The sequence below is a fragment of the Acanthopagrus latus genome, chromosome 17, assembly GCF_904848185.1.
Source record: "Acanthopagrus latus isolate v.2019 chromosome 17, fAcaLat1.1, whole genome shotgun sequence".
Taxonomy (NCBI): Eukaryota; Metazoa; Chordata; class Actinopteri; order Spariformes; family Sparidae; genus Acanthopagrus; species Acanthopagrus latus.
In genome coordinates, this window is record NC_051055.1 from 26968553 (window position 1) to 26986062 (window position 17510).

General features: G+C 41.0%; 1 long non-coding RNA gene across 1 annotated transcript; it reads right to left on the bottom strand.

The window, feature by feature from the left end:
• Positions 1–8267: 8267 nt before the first annotated feature.
• On the bottom strand, positions 8268–16761 carry LOC119006248. The gene is made up of 2 exons (XR_005070729.1): positions 16701–16761; positions 8268–8432 (listed from the first exon to the last, which is right to left on the bottom strand). It is a non-coding gene; the product is annotated as an uncharacterized LOC119006248 (long non-coding RNA).
• Between the last annotated feature and the right edge of the window lie 749 nt (positions 16762–17510).

Here is a 17510-nt window from a genome sequence, read left to right on the forward strand (position 1 = left end):
GCATGATGCTGCCAATCACTGAGGATGCTGTGAATTTTATTTGGTTTTTCTTTTCTTTTTTATAAGCAACACATTTATCTGTGAAACATCCAGCAGAACAAGCAAAAACCTGGACTGCAGAAATCACAATGTGTCTTTTTAAAAGGGAAAACTAACTCCACACATTTTAGAAAAACTACACAGTTTTGTAAGATGATGTGGAACCTAAAGAGAGTAATGATCCTCATGCAAAGTTATTAAGTGCTTGAGCCTTGTTCAGTAAATATTGTCCTAACTGTTGGACCAGGATGACGTTTGTCCCAAATGTGGCATATGACATTTACATTATATACTTATTAGCCAACTTTCACTTTGTCAGGTCGAGGGGATGGTGGTGGCGTTTTTATTTACAAGCCACAAGTTTCTCTCTGTGGGGAGATTTCATGCAGTCTTTCTTTTTTTTCTTTTTTTTTTTTTTACAGGAAGGCTTATCATCCTCATTTTTGTGGTGACCAAAACAGGTATTTTAAGCCAAACAATGATGCTTTCCCAACGCTGACCAAGTGGTTTTTGTGCCTAAACCTAAGCAGAGCATTAGTACCACCCATATTTATGTTAATTGTTGGGTGATGATCTCTTGTGGCTGTAGAAACAATTACAGCAGCAAATGAGGGAGTAATGTGATGTAATATAAAAATAAAATACACAGAAGGAAACCGATAGGGAGGATGGTTTTGTAAAACAAGCACAGGTCATGCCAAGCAAGGTAGTGTGATCTAAAATAACGGCGCTACAGCTGTAGCAACTGCAGGCCTGCTAACTGCCTGGATATGTTTTATGATATATATATATATTTATGGGACGCCTGTTACATGATGATGCACATAAGATACAGAAGTAAAGGCCTGACTCCTAACCAGGCGTTTCAGGCAGTGCAGGAGCAGTGTTTTCAGTGTGCAGAACTTTCAAATGCACAAAAATGCATCATAACATAATAAAGGAAAGGCAAAACCAAATTTGTCTCAGCAAATTAAGGCTAAATCATCACTGTACTTATAGGTGTTAAAATTCATATTTCCATAATAACAATAAATGACAATGTGAAAGGGGTCACTGTAACGATGGACCTTCAGAGAATCATCACCAGTATCTGCAGCTCCCTTCTGACTTTAAGGTGCTTAAAAGGAGAGTTTCAGCTCATTGTTCAGCTGTCCGGTCTGGAACTTTACTGTTTTGGTTCACTCTCACTGCACCTATAGTGTCGTTTCACTGGCAGCAGGCTGAAAAGAGACATAAACCAGGTCAAGGAGCTGTCGCAGCTGTCCCCCGTCTGCTAAACCCACTGCTCACAAGACATTCATCAGCTCGGATCGTTTCTCGTCTGGAGTTTGGTAGCAAGAAAACTCAAAGGATGCAGAGAGAGGATTCAGAAAAGTGAAAAGGACATACTGAGCTGGAATTAGGCCGTCGCACTCATCCACCAGTCTGCCTCGTGGCATATAGAGCACATTACCTCCCGCACTGGCACTAAACAATGACATCGGATGTAAATCACAACGTCCAATGTGACTGTAATCTGAGGAGTGAACTAGGTTGAGATGTTTTTATTTTTTGTTTTCTGGCAAACGTGCTTGATTTTCAATGATTACCACTGAATAAACTTACCAATAGATTGCAAAAACATAAAATATTTTATATACATTCTGGGTGCACTTGTATCCGTATGAAGATATCATTTGCCACTAATGTCTAAAATCAAACAATCTGACTCCGTAATAAGACATCTTCTGAGAAATAAGCAGAGCAGAAACTGGTTCCATAAAAGCTACAGTGACTCGTCAGACAGCAACAAGCAGGGACCTCATGAAACCCTACAGTAGCAAAGACGCAGCTCCTCCTGGCAAACCTATATAAAAGCCTCAGGTTGCTGATAAACCTAAAACAGAGTAGATGGGCAACACTCCCGGCAGTTATCAACAAAATGAAAAATCATATAAAATGTTTCCTGGCAACAAGAATGTCCCTGTGTGTTCGAAAAAGCAACAGACTCGAGGAAACTCCAAGGACGCCGTTGTTCCTCGTCTCAACCGAAAATGTAGTTTCTGCGTTCGTCACCGCTGCTGCTTGACTTTCCTCACAATAATTTCAGTTCCTGTGTTTTTTTTTTTGTTTTGTTTTGTTTTTTTCCTGACAGGTCCAGTCGTTTGTTTTTGAGCATCTGCACGGAGAAAGTGTGTGACAGCTGTTTGTCTGATTGGACATTTCCGAGTGTTTCATTTACAGTTTGCATGCCATGTTGCGAAACCGATTTTGACACATCTCCACGTTGACGCATTTGTAGTTAGCTGCACATATTGTTTATTTGCCTTTCAATTTGAGGGAGGATGTTGAGAGAGAAGGAGACGGGAAATGAGAGATGCGAATATTCAGGGAGAAGCAGATACGCCAATGCAAAAGATAAACCCACTGTAGATAGATAGATAGATAGATAGATAGATAGATAGATAGATAGATAGATAGAAGCTCTACAGACTTCACTCTGAAGTGCAGAGGCAGACGATGCTCAATCTCCCGTTATGACACATTTACTGCAAACGGTGACGCAGTCAGCTCTTGTGGTTTAAAGCTAAAGATAAACCAGGTCAACTGAATATTCCTGGTGGCTTGTGGTGAGCTTTCACTTATACATTATATAGTCACAGTGAGCCTCTGCCACACAAAGCCACGTCTGCATGCTCTGCAGCCTGCTGCATTTCTTTTGTCCCCCCAGAGTTGCTCCCAACTCTCCCCTTTCTACCCTGCGCCACGTTTGCAGCTGCAGGTGGCGTTTCTGTACAATATTTAACACATTCACACATGCCTTCGCCTCCACCAGCCCCCTTCCCCCCCGCGCGCACCCTCCACCCCGCCATCCCAGCGGGTCCCTGCATGGCGTTTGAGCTCTGAACAGCATTACCATCAGTCCAGTGTAAATAACATGAAGTGGCAACTCATAAATAGTTAATGATGCGAAAAATCCATGAAGTCGCTCCCCCGGCTCTCTGAGCGCCGCGCTGCTGCCGGTTGCTACGTTTCCTGGAGGGTCTTGTGGGGCGCCCAGTGTTGGTTTGAATCATTGCCGGTGCCGTGACGAATTCACAGAGCGATTAGTAACAGGTGGTAAAACGCCACAGCAGGTTATTCAAGGCGGGCTGATATCATAGAGCTAAAGGTAATTATAAATGTTTGCACTGCATGTCAATAGAAGTAGACATGAACATAAGACCTCAGCAGCAAACAGGCGATGAGCGCTTTGTTGTTATGCTCAAAGGAGCTCGCTGCGCTGGACAAACTGCAGGCCTGCATGTCGAGAAATGGAGCACAGTGGGGGATTTTGAATGGGATCCACTGCTGCTACTTTTTGAATAATGCAAGTGCTCAAAATCAGCCTCAGTCTCCAGCTCCACTTTTCTATCAAATGACCCCTCCAGCTCTTCTGCCAGTGGCTGGTCAGGATCACAGAATTTACGTCAGGGCATGAATATTAAGAGATCAGAGAACAAAGACGACGAAGCTGTGTCACTTTCACACACAGCAGTCGGTTATAGATGTGAGAGGAAACGTGCTGTCTTTAAAAACTGTAAGGCCAAAAGCAACAACTGTGGTGTTAACCTCAATACTGCAACACAAGCGGAGATATCACAATGCAATTCTTCCTTAATTTGTGGCACTGGGCTGGAAGGTATGATGTCCTAAACCTGATGACCTTTATTCTTTTTGCTGACTCCAACATTTGTTGAGCCTTTTTTAGGGTTGTGTCACTGTGAGAAGATTCAGATTTGTTGGTGTCGCAGTTTGCTTTACCTGTCATACACTGCTGACAATCTTTTGAATATCTTTTGTTGTGTTATGTCATCGAGGGCAACGCAACTGCTTTTGAACCGAATACAGGGCTATACTCGATTTTCATATGATATTCTTACCAATATGTTAAAGTACCAAGACCAGACCCCCAGTTTTTTTTTTCAGATGTAACAATACTTAATGCAGAAACTGCTGTAAGACATAAAGTATTATTAACAAAGTGTAAAACTCCAGAAACATTAATTCTAGAGGGCCGATCATGTCGATGACGGGAAGTAGTGCTGGATCATGGAAGTCGTTTTCACTGTTAAACAACCATCATTGCTCATGAAGATCTATCTGACGAGACGGAGGCGGAAATGTTTAAAGACAAGCTCACGTTTTAAAGTTTTCATTTCATTACGTTTAGTCTTGTTGGCTGACTTCCTGCCTCGCTCTCCCAGAAGTCACAGTGGCGACCAAATGAAACGCACCTACGTTACGAAACAAAACTTTACTTGAATGAAGTTAAAGTATTCTCTGTGTTTGAACAATGATGGAAACAGTTTGTTACAACTCAACTATATATATATATATATATAACAATGGTCTAGTCATTTCTATACGTTTCAATTTGGAAATATTACATATTATATCTTTATTACATTATCTAAACTGATCCTTCACAATGTATATATAATTTATAGGTATGTTTGTGATGTATACAACATTATCTTGGCGTAACATTACATATCCCACTGTCAAAGGATTTATTAACACAACCCACCATTCTCTGTGTTTGGCTAGTACAGATTTGAGTTACATACTTGAATTTAGTTTAATTTTGTTTTTAACTGCGATCGGTTATTGAACTCTTCTCTCCTGCGCTCTTGTTACTTTCTGTAAGCGCTCACTCACCTTAAATAAAAAATGCACCTTTCTGCTTCGGGCGCTGATATTAAAAGTGTAAAAACTACGGCAGCAGGAACACCTGTTCAATGTAAAACAATCCGAGACCAGAGCCCTTTAATAAAAAATACACAGTAATGAATAGAACTTATGTCAAACTTGCAGTGTCGGAGAGACATTGATTCAATGCAATAGGATTTTTTTGGGGGGCTGTAGCGATGGTGGTGGACTTGTATTATAGCTCCGGGATGATTCTATTATTGTGTCCACTGCCTGTACTTTTCCTTGAAATTTAAAAATGTATCTCTTGGCTTCCAGTGTTTTGATTTTCAGGGAGTGGAAGGCTGCCAGTTTTGGAATCTGCAGCCAAAGGCGGCGTCTGGGGAACTGAATAAATAAATGGATAAATAATTGAGTAAATAAATAGATAAATGCATGAAAACAGGGGGAATCTGATTTTTGTGAAAACCTCATTTCAGCCAGAAACAACCTGGACCACCTCCACCTCGCGGACCCGGTCCGAGCCGGTCCAAGACTGCGTTTGAACCTGGACCTCCTCCCTCCTCCTCCCTCCTCCTCCTCTTTCCCGCAGGACTGCAACACATCCCCCTTGATGCAGCACATTAGTTTCATCGCTGAATTGGATCTCCTCATGCACGCAGCGAGTTTCCCCATCAGCTGCCTGTCTGTCAGTGTGAGGATGGTAATTCGGATGGGAAGGAGGCTGGGGAACAGCTGCTCTCGCAACAGCCAATAATAATGCAAAAAAAATTACTAACCTTAAAAACCGCAGAGATGGGAGTAAATTGGGAATGTATACAGCTTTCGCGGGCCCTCTCCCGTGAATTGTCTCTTCCCTGACAAGCAGCTCATTGCATTTCCCATCATGCATCTGATCGGTCATTCAGAAACACAAAACACAAATAAGTCAAGTCGACCATCTGCTTGTTAGTGGCAACTATAAAAGTGCCTGTTTTAAAATAAACAATAAAATGACTTTGACGGGCCAGAGACCACCTGAATGGAAAATCAAATATTTTGTGTTATTTAAGGTACGAGTCTGTCAACTATAAAAACAAAGCTCGCCTTTAATTTATTACAGCAACACACACAATGCTTGTGTCGTCCTCATTTTCTAAATCAATAATCAGCCCAGCATGCTTCATTAACAGTGACCAATCAGAGACAAGCTGGGGATCTCATTTTACAACATGAGCATTCTGAAGACATAAACCATCTGCTACTTGTAGGAACAGAAAAATCAAATTAATCCATTCTTATCATGCATTCAGATTTTAAAGCAATTAAAGATGTTCTCTGTCTAATCGCAGACACAGAAGTAGCTTGGTAATGAGGAAGGCAAACTCTTAGGTGAACTTTCCAGGGTTCTCAACGGCGCGTTTGGAAACTTTACAAGTCTCGCACACTCCAGTGAGCCGTTAGCCTGTACAATACAGATGTTGGCAACAACAATGAATTTTTTATTAAGCATTTAATCATTGCGCAAACCCAGATTTCCCATAATAGAGGGCTCAAATTCAAAATCCGGCGATGCCAAATCATCTGCAGTGTAATGTTTGCTTTTTTAATATAAGAAATAAACAGCTGCCAAACAAGCACAACTGGTTTTAAGATTATATAAAACCCAATGATGAACTAGAATGTTGAATTTACCTTAATTAAGCTTGGGGAGTTCTGCTTGCCCAGAATGCTAATTTGAGCTCAGATGTGGTGCCGGTGCTTTGGTAACCTCAGAGGGCTCGGGCATCAAACCCATGCAACCACAGCTTATTACGGCATGATGCTGTCCAATTAAAGCTAAAGTATGGGGGGCTTTAAGACAAAACACAATATGGAGCAATGCCTCTGTCTCGCGCCGACTCCTTAACCTCTATCATTAACCTACAGCACATACATTGGATAACAGACACTCTGCCGCGAGCGCTCGCTGTCCAGTGAATCTGTCATTAGCAGCAGCGCTCCGGGTCATTATTTCTGCCTCTCTTTTTAGTTTCATCGGCTGCAGACAGGAACAATTATAATAAAAATAGCCGCCATATTAATAAATCCTCATCACTGCAGACTGTCTGAGTTTATTCCTGTCAGGTTTGTGACTGACAACGAGCCGTTCACGCTCCAACATTCAGGTATTTTTAAACAAAACGTGACATTCCACCAACTTGAAGGATTTCTTTAATAAACCTTCCTGCTCGCGTGCCCTCCCACGACAGCCACAACAGTCACCTGTTCCGGACCAGTACGAAACCCTGAAGACAAACCGGAGGGGGAGCACTGGAGAGGTGAATTATCACCGACAGGAATGGAAGATTTGATGGGGGAGGTTACAGTTTTCTTGTTAAAGCACCACCTCAGTCTTGGTCTTTCATTTGAAAATGGCCTCATAAATTTAAAACACACAGGAAAGACTTGAGTTGAACAAACAAGATGTTTAAAAGGTGCCACTGAAAGTGAGATTCACTTTTTTGCAGACATATATATTATTATTACAAAACAAGTCTAAGTGCTGCATAAGAAAGAAATAAAAATCCTTTTAAGTGTCTATTATCAGGAAATAATGGACGATGCGGGGGCCGTTATCACAGTTATGGGATGGTCGCACTAAAATTAATTCATACTTTCATGTGTTTTATGATCAAAATCTAAAATTTTCCACAAGCAAAAACTTGACTAATGGAACAATCGTTACAATCCTGTGAGGTTTTTACACAAAGGAAACATTAATCTCTGCTCCAGTAAATAGAATGAACCTTAGACACAAGATAAACTCGTCCACTTAGCCGATTTATCACTTTGGCTCAGTTATAAGCAAGTCAAAAAAGGTTGTACTGTCACAATTATACAGTAACCACCCTCACACAAAGCCTCCAGCATTGTGCTGATTGCTAAAACGATGACAGAACTGATAAGAAAACAAGGGTAGGTGATGCCTGCTCAGGCCTGTGAGAGCTGACCAATCAGAGCTGACTTGTTTTGGAAGTGGGCCTTAAAGAGACAGACACTAAAAACAGAGCGAGGAGGGTGAATAGAGGTGCTGCAGCAATGAACAATATGAGGAAAAAAAATAATGTGATTTTTGAACATTAAAGTGTGTAAACGTTTTTTAGTAAACGCCTAAAATTAAAGCATTAAAGCGTGCTCGCATGATGCTTTCTGTTTCCCCTCCTTTGTTTCCCCTTCTTCCTCTACTATCATTATTGTAATTATCAGGGCTATATTCCTAGTTTAGTCCCTTTCCCTTCACCCCAGCACAATTTCTATGTGCACTCACATTTGTGGCCCCAGTTGAAATTCATGAAGTCCCCCCAGTGTTGGGGTTTGCTGGGCTGGCGACCAAGCCAAGAGCGCAATGAGCTCATTGTTACGCTCCGACTGCTGCTCTCGATTTCAGAGCTATCAACAGCTGTCGATCGGAGATGTCCTGGACCCCGTCCATCAATCACAGGCCCCCATCATCAGGAGACAAAACAAATAACAGTCAGCCAAATGTACAGCCCAGAGTCAAACCGGGTGCGACAAAACACTCAGACACAAACACAAAACATGACTCAACTTTGGTATTAAATACAGGAGTCTCATGTAGTTGTTGACAGACTGTTAAAAAGGTCAAAATTTCAACAGTGCATGAAGTCTGCGTGTCGGTCCAGATAGAGGATCACAGCTACACTGCCAGGTCGTGTTTTCACTCGTTCAGGTCGGCCATGCTGAAAAAAACAACAACAAATGAACTCACTGCACTGTAAGGTTTTAAATGTTTGCTGGTAGAGGGGCGGGGGAAAAAAAAAAAAACAGAAACAGAAACAGAAGCTGAACACATAGTTCTCTCTATTTTGACACCTACACGACGTGCAATTTACAAATGAATCAATTAACAATCAGCGTTACAATAAGCTCTCTTAAATCAGTCAATTTATAAATGGAGTCTGGTGATAAAGACAAAGCTAAAGATACACAACATTAAAGACGTCATGTTGTGTCAGTTTCAATTACTAAAAACCAGATATGCTACATATAGAAAGTCTTACATATGCCATGCAATTAAAAGGTACACTGTTGAGTTTTTGACTACTAGTATAAGTGTTATTTTTCAGTGTCTTATGAGGAAAGCATTACATCCAGCACATTTGTCAGGGTCCACTATGTTTCTGCACCAAACTGAATGTAAACTTAACTGTTGACATGAAAACTCTGCATGGTGGCTTTAAAACTTTGCTCCTAACAAGTGGTGAGGCGCTGCAAATCTCTGTTTCTCGTCTTTGTTTTCGCATTTAGTGTCTCGTCTTTATTTGTGGGTGTTTGCCGCTTCAGTGTGCTGCACACTTTGTTTTTGCAAGTTTTGTAAGGTGAATTTCTTCCGCATGGCAGTAAGGAGAATACCTCAGTGTTGAATCTATACTGATTATTTACTGCGATACAGGACAAGATGATATACAGCAACGTGAATACAACTGTAGGACAAGAAGCTGTAAACTGTATCGATCCCACGCAGGGAAACAGACGGGTGTAGTGTGTGTAAAAGTGTGGACGCTTAATTTAGTCTTTTTGTATTGATGGACTTATTTCCTGTTTGCTTTCAAGTCTTGGAACCAAGTTAACAGCCCCCTATTTTCATATACATCCAATCCCATCCAATATACTGCACCTCGCTGTGCGGTGGTACATCACAGAGCTGGAATTACAGCATTTACAACCATGTTGGACACCACGCTGTCTTGAAGCACACTGAGACTGAAAGATGAATGTAAATCTGATGAAAAATACATCTAAAGTACACATTCAGAGCTGAAACAACAAGAGTAAATGAATCCGAAACTATTTTGATACCCAATTAGATAAGTAGTCTGAGGAACATTTCAATATTTAATTTCTTTTCTTTGTTTTATAGTGTTTTAAACCCCATATATTTGAGTTTTGGATGGTTGGTCAGACAAATATAAGACAATTATTGACTAAACGAATGAATGTGTTTATGTAAAAATGTCTCATATCAACACATAAGTCAATAATGCAATGTTGTAAAAGTACCCCAAAGTCATTCTTGGGTAAAAGTCAGGATATCACAATAAAATATTTATTGGGTCACAAGTTGTACTTGATTAAATGCACTTAAGTTAAAAGTAATATTACGGAAACAAATGTGCTTCAGGATGAAAAGTACAAATAAAAGTAAATTATACATATATTTACATGTACAGTCGGGTCCAAAAGTCCAAGAGACCACAAGTCAACATACGTCTATTTTAAATTAGTTTCCAGTATAATAATATCATATTTATTACAAATAATAACATCAGTTTAACAATTTCAGTGAGAATTCTTTATGAATCTTTGAGAAATGTAAAGGAATTTCCAAATATCTCAGTATTTGGAAGTGTTTTAGAAACTGCTGCTGATCGTCTGAGCTCACTACATGACAGAACTAATTGGAGACGGGTGTCGTCATTTATCAAAGCTTGATGTATTGATCTTCTGACAGTGTGGTCACTTTGGGACTGCCATGATTGTGCATCAGATACAACTGATCCAGATTCTGTCGAGTGTTTTTTCAGAGTTCGGCGCACCGCCTCCTTAGAAACCTTCGGTCTCGCCATGATGTGATTCTTAGAATAACAATCTGACATTCAACATACTTTCTTCATTTTCAAAATGTCCGATTATTTCCAGGTTTATATGACATTATTTTTTCTCAGTGTGGTCTCAGACCTTTGGACCCCAGTGTATATGGGTCGATTATCAGGATGGGATCCCATATTTTTGGAATAACCAAGTTTTAAAAAAATATTTTTTCATCAAATTGCAGATAAAATAAAGTAATTTAAAAATGTGATAATTTGGCTCTGCAACATTACTAATGAATAAAATTATCATATAAAGGTTTTAAAGTAAAAGAACAATATTTACCTCCAGTATTGTGGCATGGAAGTTTAAGATGGGAGATGAAGGAAATACTTAAGTTACAAGTACCACCGAACTGTACTTGAGTAAACGTGAATGTAGTTCACTACAGTAAAATTAATCTACCTCTTATTATCGACCTTACATACGTCTGTCCTGATCTGTACTGAATCACAGCATCAGGTCAGTTCGTCCACTTGCTAACTTGCTAATTCAGAGATGATTCAAACTGCGGAGGAGCAGTGATGTGACTGTATGGATCTTACTAACAGAGTGCAGGTAAATAAATCATCACCCAATCGTGCCCAGCCACTAACCACTGCACCATCTGTTAGCATCAAAACTATATGACACAAAGATGCATAATTAATAGTTAAACAACAATCTAATTAAAACGGACAAACTGGATGCTCTTGCCATTAGGGAGCTCTAATTACTGGCTAAGTTTTAAGCTAGAATGAAATATTTAAACAGGAAAATTATCTTTCACTCTCCAGTTCTGAACGCATTAATATGGATATGTGAAGTGCATCCGAAGTGGGACCTACAAGATGTAATTTTCTTTCATCAAAGCAGTTACTAATTGTTAAGTTTGCCGCGGTGCCATATGTGCAGTGTTGCCGGATGAGAAATGCAAAGCAGCTTTTTATTTTTCTACCTTTTTCTCGAGTCTATAGAAGTGTCTGCTCCTCCCGAGGAGTCAAAGCTCGTACACAACCCCGTGTGTTCCCGTCGTCGGTTAACCAGCTGTTCTATGTATCCCCGTGCAGCCTACTTGACCCCAGCTGACCCTCATTTATATTAGTTACATCATCCTAATGTATGAATGCATTATGCAAAGCTCTCTGATTTTTTTTTTTTTTTTTTTTACAATAGAGCTGATCTTTGCAGACCGGCAGATGCAGACATGCAAATACGAATACACACACACACACACACACACAGACGCAGACAGACATGCAGACACACACACGTAGCGGGTAACATGATGTTTCCCTCAAGGCCTATCAATTCCTATGTGTAGCAACCACAGATTCCAAGCCGCCATCAAAATACAAACAAGATCCGTCAGCAATTAAGGGAATACGGGGGGACATTAGAAAGACGAGCTGCTATCCGGCCTACATTCCCATTCCCGGCACAGCGGGCAATGGGATGAGTCTGGCATGGAGGCACTCATGGAAGACCCACGCATACCCTGGGTCATCTATATTCCACCCATGTTATGGCAATATTGATATTGGCAGGCAGGCTGCTGATATTGGGTACGTAATGATGCAATTAAAACAGGAGCCATTTTACTATTATTGGCAAGAATGTGTGTCTCCCCCCCTCCCATTTTAGGAGGCAAATATGATTTGGAAGCAACGCAGAGAGATCCGGAGAGAACCCACTCGTAATAAAGGAATTCATCTTGTCATATCAGTGTCGTTTTTTGGTTCAGCTGTTAATGCAGTTTATTAGAGGGAGGAAGTGTACTTTTTTTTTTTCCTGGTGGTGGCTCTTATATTTACATAAATCTATCATGCATGCACCGGTCTATGTTCTCCTCAAATCACAAAGTACGACGCCATAATTCACCTTGCAACAAACCATTGAGCCGAGTCTTATGCTTTGCTTAACTGCACTCAAGTTGAGAATCAAATATATAACGAGGGAGAAATGCTTTTTCTTATCCATTATTGGAGTCATCTGCAAAGATATGAGATCTGAAAAACAGCCCAGAATGAAAGAAAAATGCAAATCAGTCCAATAATATTGGTTTATGCACAGGTTATATACCTTGGAAATAAAAGACCTGAGTGCTTTTAGAGCCATATGTTGTTCCTTTGTTCCAAGAGGGGAGATGCCTTCATGTCACTTATGTTTCTGATTAGCAAAATGATTTATGCCACAATCGCTCAAAAATTCAGACAGCGAATGTGAAAATGCATTGTGACTCCACCAGATGTGCACAATAAAACAAGATTCCCATTGTAATCTGGGGGTACTTAGTTTATATGAAGCTAATATAAGGCACACTTGGATGTGGCAAAGTCACTCTTTTTAAAATTTGACTATAAATGATTGGAAATAAATTGTGTGTTTTATGCTGGATGGCATGAGTGGGTTGATAAATTAGGAACAGTTTTGTACCCTGACTTATCTACAAGACAAACCTGGTGGAGATCACAGGGATTAATTGCTTCAGAGGTGTGGAACGCCGCTTTCCCATTCTTCCCCGCGCATTCCTCGCCTAAACAATGATTAATCACCCTTTAACTATTCTCCAGAGGATTCCGGCATTTGCCAAGCCTGGCCTTATCCGCCGAAATCCGCCTGTGCAGGTTGGGGAAGGTACTTGCCAGGTACAGCGAAGGCAACCTGTCCTCATCCGTTATCAGATTAGGGAAGTGTCAGGGAGCAGACGCACAGGAGCAACGCTGTTGTTCCTCGCAGCTCCCAAAGCACTGCCCACCAACTCCTCCCCCAAAACACAGTCCCCCCCCCCTCCTCTCCCATTTAACTTCCCCTTCTCTCAGCCCTACCCACCCTCCTCCGCCCCACTCGCCTCGGCTGCCACTCACTCCAGAACCGTCGGCTCTGTCGACGCTTCCCAGCCGGTCACGTGGCCGGGCTGCTCTGGCAGCTCGCAGTGCTGCTGAACTGCTGCCAGCAGCCAACACTGTGAGTCAGATCACGTGCCTCCAACTTCTGTGGCGAGTGACTACGTCACATTCTGCCATCAACCTGTGAGGCTCTATGCACATTCTGATGACTCGGACCAACAAACACAACATCTTAAAATCTTCCTGAACCTCCTCAGTGGCTTTGGTTAACTTTTACATTACCCTCAATGAGTTTTGTCACATCTTCATTCTCCAGTTCAACAATTTTCAGGTTTTAAAGGGATAGTTCAAGTTTCTTGAACCAGTTGCACTAATGCGTAGGGATACGGAGGTTCTATGGTTTAGAAAATGTAGTGCCAAAAGAAAGGGCGGTCTGACGGCAATGTGAAGCGGTGTGAATTTTCTGTTTACAACGTACACTTGAACTGTTATAGATTTTTAAAGGTGAGTTTATTTCGCTTTTTTCTCTGGACCCCGTTCACTGCAGTACAAAGCTGAGCATCTGAGCTGGAGCCGCTCTCTACTTCTCCAGACTGAGGCTGCGCTGATCGGTGATTACGGTAGGGAGCACATCGACTATAGATATGTACTTTATATGACCCCACTTCACAAAACACGAACTATCCCTTTAAGCTGAAAAAGACTCATAGTCATCATGACTTATTGGAGTCTCGTCCTGATCATGCTGGCCTCATTTCAAATGAGAAACTTGTTATTTTTTAACTTTGTTTTCTGATGAAGGAAATAATACTAACCTAAACCTCTATTTATCTGTTTGTTACGCATATACCTCGAGACCCGCCCATCCGAACTGCGTCACACTTCACAGATTTGTTGCTTATACCTCAAAGATGTGCAGCATCGAATTCAGTGCAATTTGAACACGAGACACTGTTCAATATTAATACGTTTTGAATAAACAACGAACATCGCTCTGTGCAGCAGTGACTTCAGTGCCTTATCTTAATGGCTCTGCAGACTGAAGCTGGGCTCACATGTGATCCCTCTCATAAAACCTCCTGGGGACGCGGACGTAGATAAATAAGGGATTAGCATAGTGCAACAACCTTCTGTGGTAACGTGTTGCAGCGATAAAACAACAAAAGCAAAAGCTCGACCCTCGCAGTACCAGATGTTCTGCGCCGAACATCATGTTTTCAACAGGCACAAACAAGGTAATCATGTAGACTTTATAATAGTAGACAGGGTTTTTTTTTTACGTAACCTTTGAACAGAGCTATTTCCCCAAGCTACCAATCTGATGCTAAGCTACCAGCTAGCAGTAGCTTCAAAATTTAGTGTACAGACGAGAGAGTCGTAATATTTTGTAACTGCAACTTTTGCATTGTGTTTATTGAAGTTAAACTGTTTTCTGAAATGTTTTGTTTTCTATCTATCTATCTATCTATCTATCTATCTATCTATCTATCTATCTATCTATCTATCTATCTATCTATCTATCTATCTATCTATCTTCCGAAGTTATACTGGGACTGAGCTTTCCAATGCAGGACATCATCTAATGCTTAAGACAAAACCTTGTTTAGTGCAGCTGCTTCGTTGCTTAAAAAGAAACCATCCGCCCTCATAATGAGGTTACAGTTAATAAGGTGAGCGCAGAGCCTCAGAGGGAGGATTTTCAATCATACATCCCAACAGAAAACAACACAGGAGAGACAATCAATAAGTCAGAGACCTCACCCGACCCGGGGACACATGTGACAACTTTGCTCTGGTCAGTTTGCAAAACGAGGTTATCCTTTTAATATTTCATGCCTCCTCGAGCGACTGTCTGCTCGCACTAATGTGGGAGACTGATAAACAGGCTGCCGGTCCCTCGCCGCTCTCCTTCATGACCGTGGCTCATAAGTGCAGGCTTTATCTCCTTATCGACTCGATATCTCAAATGGATAACTTGTGTTGCCTCTGATTTGCGTCGGAAGAGGAGTGAGGCGTGAAAGCTGCGCCGAAGGCAGGGACACCTCTCTGCTAATGCTGTTGGAGCTGCCTGGAGGCCCTGAGGGGTTGCCACACACTCTGCCTCCGTCTCTCTGTTCCCCCTCACAGATGGACCACACTCCACCACTGTCTACTTAACGCTTCCCTGCTCTCTATCAGCTGTCAAATGCAATGTTATCACTCCTGCTATACAACCAAAATAGCAATTACTCAACAGGAGCTTCACCGCGAATGCTGAGCGGAGTGCGTTCCTAACGGTGCGAATGTGCCACGGAGCAGGATCATGTTTTGATTAGGCTGCTTTCACTGTCATTGTTGCCACATGTTGACGGAGCAGGGCATGTTTTTGTGTTGGTGGTTGAAAAGCAGCATTTATTGAATTTAAACAGATTAACAGACGATCTCAGAGACGATTAAATGCAAAAAAAAAAAAACCCCAACCCTGCCCAACAATCTGTTGGTTATCTTTTGTTTTGCTATATGTTCGATATTTATATACAGCTGCTATTGTCAATAAATCCCACAAAAAGAGCAACATCAACACTACAATAGTGAATATAAGCACATATGAAGGGCAAAGAATGTATAAATAATAAATAAATAAACAAATACATGCAGAAATTCAGTCATTTATAATTTATATATTCATACATTTCATTTTTTTCATTTATTTATGTAATGTCACATTTATTTATTTATGTCTTTCCATATATATTTATTCATGTATTTCCGTGTCCATAGGTTCTGCTACAGTCTGATTGGTTGTAGCGTTTCAATCGGATCTACTAGTCGTGAGCTAAAGGCAAAGCACTCGAGCGCGGGTCACGTCAAGGCAGCAGCAGCAGAGTCGATCACTCGACTACCAACCCGGTTTAAGACTCAGGTAGGACAGCCCACCTTAAGAACATACAGACACAGGGATAAATAAATAAATAAATAAATAAATAAATAAATAAATAAATAAATAAATAAATGAATAAATAATAAGTGGAAATACATAAATAAATGAATAAATGTAAAAAAATGTAAAGGTAGCAGTTGTCAAAACGCCCCAAATGTTCCAGTTTTCAATATTTGCTAGCGCTCACACAGGCACTCTCACACTTCTTATCAACAACCCACCATACAAACATAAACAATGAGTTCAGCACTGATTTATCTGTACGTTTGTCAGTCATTCAATGTGTCACTGTCAAGGCTGCTGCTGGCTCATGAGTCACAGTCAAGCGTCGCAGGCTATGGAGCTGGTGGCTGGTCAGCGTGCTAACGGTTAGCTGTCTGCAGGAAGAGAAACCAGGTCTTTTCTAAAAAACCCCAGAGAGTTTAACACTTCCTTTGTATGTCACTCAGAAACAAACATGCTGCTTTCATGGCCTCCAAGGTGTTAGAGGTTGTGCTCAGTAGTTGAGGTCAGTGTCCATGCATACGTGTGCGTGTGTGTAATAACGTGTGGTTTATTCAAAGGGAAAGTTCACCCAAAAAATGAAAATTCGGTCATTATCCACTCACCCCCATGCTGATGGAAAGTCAGGTGATGTTTTGTAGTCCACAAAACAATTCTGGAGCTTCACAGAAAAAACAGTGTTGCAGTGTTTTCCTAAACAACTGAAGTAGATGGGGACTTGTTTTAAACCCTGAAACATTAAATGAAACATTAAATGGCTTTATACAACAATAAACATTAAAAGGCTTTATGACACAGAAGACTGTGAAATATCAAGGTGGAACAAAAAGGTGATACCGGTCAGATCAGTTCATTGCTGGTTTATTTTATTTTCGGGAAAAACTTTACAACAGAAGACTAAATAAGTTCAGCGAGTACACGCAGAGTTTTCTGTCAGGAAATGCTTTAAATTCAAATCTTTCAGTTTGTATGTTGAGCAGACGGGAAGGGAAATGTACAAACACTTCAGATTTATCATTTACCTTCAGGGATCGGTCTTTTTAAGCTGTCGGCAACAAAGAGAAAGCAATCAGTTCATCACCTGCTGGTGTAACAAGTGTCCAGCTATACTGAGATAGCTGTCCTCAGAGATGCCTGACTGAAAGTCTCATGGGGTCACTTGCCAACATTAAAGGGTAACTCCACATTAAAGTGTGTTTACTGGTCTTTGAGAGTTCTGCTGCATGTGTGAAAATAAAGAAGTTTAAAGCCTTTAAAGGAAAGCTGCATGCAATCTGATCTAATTTGCCACCAGTGATGTCACTCAGTGTGTAAACTGAATTGTGGGTAATGTAGGCACCATGTGTTGAAAAAGGGAGAAGGAGGCCTGGAATTAAAGCTGTGACATCTCCGGTTCTGCTGTCTTGATTTGTCCA